This window comes from Colobus angolensis, unplaced genomic scaffold, assembly GCF_000951035.1.
Source record: "Colobus angolensis palliatus isolate OR3802 unplaced genomic scaffold, Cang.pa_1.0 Scaffold1, whole genome shotgun sequence".
Classification (NCBI taxonomy): Eukaryota; Metazoa; Chordata; class Mammalia; order Primates; family Cercopithecidae; genus Colobus; species Colobus angolensis.
Genome location: NW_012110918.1, coordinates 12339586 through 12344799, shown reverse-complemented (window position 1 = coordinate 12344799; position 5214 = coordinate 12339586). Strand labels below are relative to the sequence as shown.

Sequence of the window (5214 nt, the reverse complement as noted above, 5' to 3'; positions counted from 1 at the left end):
GGCTAGTTTTTTGTATTTTTTAGTAGAGACGGGGTTTCACAGTGTTAGCCAGGATGGTCTCGATCTCCTGACCTCGTGATCCACCCGTCTCGGCCTCCCAAAGTGAAGATACTTTCAATATACAATCATGGTATTTCAGGCAGGACATGGGCAGACAATCATTAACAGCATACAATAACTTTCTTTTTTTGTTTTTTCTTTTTGGGATAGAGTCTTGCTGTGTCCCCTGGGCTGGAGTGCAGTGGCGTGATCTCAGCTTACTGCAGTCTCCGCCTCCCAGGTTTGAGCAATTCTCCTGCCTTAGCCTCTCGAACAGCTGGGATTACAGGCGTGTGCAGCCACACCTGGCTAATTTTTGTATTTTTAGTAGAGACAGGATTTCACCATGTTGGTCAGGTTGGTCTTGAACTCCTGACCACAGGTGATCCGCCCACCTCGGCCTCCCAAAGTGCTGTAATTACAGGCCTGAGCCACTGCGCCCGGCCCAATAACTTTCAAACTCCCCTTTTCAATGAACTACCAAAAATCAGTAAGTCACTGTAAAACCCAGTGAACATTTAGCATGTTTAACAACTTTTCACGAGCTGACCCTGACTCTCAGGAAGTGAAATGAAAATGGCAGAATTTATCTGAGGATCCACAGTGTAGAAACAGGACCACTGCTGTTTTGAAGGGCGCCATGTCAGTGGCATCACTGGAAGGTGCAGATTGCCTGACACACTGGAAATCAATTGTGGGGGATCAGGTCCCAACAGTGTCTAGCTTTAAGGGATTTAAGTCTATGCTGAAAGGTGGAAAGGGAGGAGAGGACGTAGACACGGATTTGTCTTTTCAGACCACAAGGCTTTTGTGTGCTGAGGTGGCCATGTGTGTCAAACTCAGGGGACCCCTCTTACTGGGAGCCCAGAGGAAGTCTCAAAACTAGAAGGGGCCAGGCGTGGTGGCTCACGCCTGTAATCCCAGCACTTTGAGAGGCTGAGGCGGGCGGATCACCTGAGGTCAGGAGTTTGAGACCAGCCTGACCAACATGGAGAAACCCCCATCTCTACTAAAAATAGAAAATTAGCTGGGCGTGGTGGCACATGCCTGTAATCCCAGTTACTAGGGAGGCCGAGGCAGGAGAATCACTTGAAGCTGGGAGGCAGAGGCTGCGGTGAACTGAGATCGCGCCATTGCACTCCAGCCTGGGCAACAAGTGCAAAACTCTGTCTCAAAAAAAACAAAACAACAACAACAAAAAAACTGGAAGGGAAAGGTGCTTTCCCCACATCAATCCAGCTTCGAAGACATTCTATTCATGACATGTGCCCCTTCCCTCAAAACAGCAGTGACGTGTTCTGTGTGCTAACAACATAGCTTAGAAGAAAAAAATTCTGCATTTTTATAAAACTTGATAAAAAATAGTATTTCAGACTGTACAGTCACCAAAAGTACACAGTTGTCAAAAATGCCCCCACTTCCCTCGGCATCTCCAGCAGGTGCCTGGTCTGTTCAGGCACGTTCTGTAGAGTCATTCCTCTCCTTGCCAGCGTCAGCTTGTACCTTTTTCCCTTTGGGTACCTTCTCTCCCTTCTTTGCAGCGGCCTCTTTAGGCCTGGGCTCTGTCTTTGGAGGAGCAGGTTTAGTAGACAGCCTCATGGATCTTCTCTGTGGTTTGTCCTTCACCTTGGCCTTATCTTCCTTAGCATCCCCTTCAGCCTTTCTCTTGGGCATGGTGGCAGCGAAGGCGGCCAGATGTAGGCACTGGGAGCGGAATGCAGTGGCAGTGCACGGACTGCGGTCAGTCTGGGGGTTGTTCTTGCTTCCTCTTCTTCATACTGCTCCAAGATATATTCTTTTGCACCAGGTGAAATGTTGGTTTAGATTCATCTTTACTCCCTCCAAATGTTATCTAACTGTTGCATCATGAGTGCTTGGCTTTTCTGCTTGCTTTTTTTTTTTTTTTTCCAGACAAGGTCTCTGTTGCCCAGGCTGGAGTGCAGTGGCACAATTTCAGCTCATGCTGCAGCCATGAACTTCTCTGGCTCAGGTGATCCTCCCAATGGGACTACAGGCACCTGCCACCATGCTGGCTAATTATTTTTTTGTATTTTTAGTAGAGACGGGGTTTCACCATGTTGGCCAGGCTGGTTTCGAACTCCTGACCTCAAGTGATCCACCCACCTCGGCCTCCCAAAGTGCTGGGATTACAGGCGTGAGCCACCGTGCCCAGCTAATTCTTGTACTTTTTGTAGAGACAGGATTTTGTCATGTTGTTTAGGCTGTTCTTGAACTCTGGTGCTCAAGTGATCTCCTTTCCTTGGCCCTCCCAAAGTGCTAGGATTACAGGCATGTGCCACTGTGCCCAGCATGAAGTGCTTTTTTTTTTTTTTCTCCTTTTTACACATAGGAGCTTTTCTTAAAACTTTAGAACATTTTTATTTTTCAGAAACAAGAGTTGAAATAAAAGAATCTGTTCGTGGCCAAGATATTTTCATTATACAGACAATACCCAGGTAAGAGGACTGACTACTTTATCTCTTTTCTGTAAAAACCTTAAGAATATAATTGATTATCTTTTCATATGAACAACAACTTATTTTTAAAAGTTATACATTCAGACTGGGCATGCTAATCCCAGCACTTTGGGAGGCCGAGGCAGGCGGATCATGAGGTCAGGAGATCGAGAACATCCTGGCTAACACGGTGAAACCCCATCTCTACTAAAAAGTACAAAAAAAATTAGTCAGGCGAGGTGGCAGGCACCCGTAGTCCCAGCTACTCGGGAGGCTGAGGCAAGAGAATGGCGTGAACCTGGGAGGTGGAGCTTGCAGTGAGCTGAGATCCGGCCACTGCACTCCAGTCCGGGCGATAGAGTGAGACTCCGCCTCAAAAAAAAAAAAAAAAAAAATACAAAAATTAGCCGGGCATGGTGGTGTGTGCCTATAGTCCCAGGTGTTTGAGAGGCTAAGGCAGGAGAAGTGCTTGAACCCGGGAGGCGGAGGTGAGCTGAGATCACACCACTGTACGCCAGCCTGGGCGACAGAGTGAGACTCGTCTCATCAAAGGAAAAAGAAAAAGTTATACATTCATTTGCATGTGAAACTAATGCTTCCCCAAATACAATTACTGTCTTCTGGAATTCCTACCGTTTGTCACGCTGTACTGTTACCTGTGTACTTCTCTGCAGGCTTTGTTTTTTGAGACAGAGTCTTAATCTGTTGCCCAGGCTGGAGTGTAGTGGCACAGTCTTGGCTCACTGTAGCCTCTACCTCCTGGGTTCAAGTGATTCTCCTGCTTCAGCCTCCCTCGTAGGTGGGATTACAGGTGCCGACCACCATGTCCGGTTAATTTTTGTATTTTTAGTAGAGACATGGTTTCACTATGTTGGCCAGGCTAGTCTTGAACTCCTGGCCTTGAGTGATCCACCCATCTCAGCCTCCCAAAGTTTTGGGATTACAGGCGTGAGCCACCACTCCCCAGGCTTTAAGCTCCTCAAGGACAAAGTGTTTTCCCATGGTTTGCACTGACCCCAGGCCAGTGTCTGTCAGCTCAGCTCTGCTGAAAAGCTTCTAGTTGTTAAGTGTGGTGCATAACTGCTCCTGGTTCGTGCCCATCAAGACAGGTTTTTGCACTGCATTTTATCTTGCACCGTGGCCTATTTCTAGCCTATCTCCATTTCAGAGAGCATCGCTCTTGCTTCCCTGAGGGCAGGGGACTGACGCCTGGGGAATCCTGGCCTGGGAGCGTCCATGCTTCTATGTGGGACTATCTCCTCATCGTCTCTCAGGGAGTGGGCAATTACACCATCTGTGTCTCTGAAAAATCCAGACCTTCATGTCCTGATCAGTTTACATTCTCCAGACCATATTAGTCATAAGAATGCACTGAGTGCCACCAGTGTGCTGGATGCTTTTTATGTTTCATTTTTGTTTGTTTTGTTTTTTTGAGACGGAGTCTCACTCTGTTGCCCAGGCTGGAGTGCAGTGGCGTGATCTTGACTCACTGCAACCTCCACCTCCAGGGTTCAAGTGATTCTACCTCAGCCTTCTGAGTATCTGGGATTACAGGCACCTACCACCATGCCCAGGTAACTTTTTTGTATTTTTAGTAGTGATGGTGTTTTACCGTGTTGGCCAGGCTGGTCTCAAACTCCTGGCCTCAAGTGATCCATCTGCCTCAGCCTCCCAAAGTGCTGAGATTACAGGCGTGAGCCACTGCGCCCGGCCCTATTCAGTCTTCTTTAGTTTGGAGCAGTTCCTCACAGCCTTTCCTTGACTTTCTTTCTTTTTTTTTTTTTTTGAGACAAGGTCTTGTTCTGTCACTCATGTAGGAATGCAGTTGCACGATCATGACTCACTGCAGCCTTAAGCTCCTGAACTCAAGCGATCCTCCCACCTCAGCCTCACTAGTAGCTGGGACCATAAGCGTGTGCCACCATCCTGGGCTAATTGACGTTTTCGCCATGTTGCCCAGGCTGGTCTTGAACTCCTGGACTCAGAAGTAATCTACTCACCTCAGCCTCCCAAAGTGCTGGGATTACAGACATGAGCCACCACACCCGGCTTTGACTTTGAAAACTTTGACACATTTGAAGACTGTGACATTTTACCAATTACTTTGTCGAATGTCCCTCAATTTGGGTTTCACCATGATGGCTCTTTCACTATAATGAGATTCACATACCTTGGAAGGAAGATGTGTTTCCATTGTCTTCCTGCTGCTTCATGATAACTTGTGTGGATGCATCGGTTTATTCACTGTCTCGTGTGTCAGTTTCTAGTCTTATGCTGACACGATAGAGGCTCTTGTGAGCCTCATCGTATGTCCATCTTGTTGTCCGTGTTTCAGGTATATCTGTAGGAAGATCCTAACAAATTTCTGGTTGTGAGGGTCCATACCCTGTGGTATTGAGGGAAGGGGCTGCATTGCCCTCATTGAGGATGTACTAATTGACATTTTCTTTTTTTTTTTTTTTTTTAGACGGAGTCTTACCCTGTGGTATTGAGGGAAGGGGCTGCATTGCCCTCATTGAGGAAATACTAATTGACATTTTCTTTTGACATTTTATTAGTAGCTCATCTTTATTTTTATTGTGCTCTCAATAAAGTACCAAGGCAAAGCATCGTACTCTCTGGCAATAAATGAGTGTGAATCATGCATCACGTAAATAGCAGTGTCTCGGGAAGCCGGAGGGGCAGAGCGCCAGTTATCAGCCTGATGCCGAGAGAGGAG

General features: G+C 47.0%; 1 protein-coding gene across 1 annotated transcript in view; it reads left to right on the top strand.

Moving 5' to 3' along the window:
- The first annotated feature begins 2426 nt into the window (after nucleotides 1-2426).
- The window catches only part of PRPSAP1 (phosphoribosyl pyrophosphate synthetase-associated protein 1), a 41198-nt gene continuing 38410 nt past the window's right edge, over nucleotides 2427-5214 (top strand). Inside the window, exon 1 of the mRNA XM_011949868.1 lies at nucleotides 2427-2495. The gene's annotated coding sequence lies outside the window, so the exon portion shown is untranslated. The remainder of the gene's footprint in view (nucleotides 2496-5214) is intronic.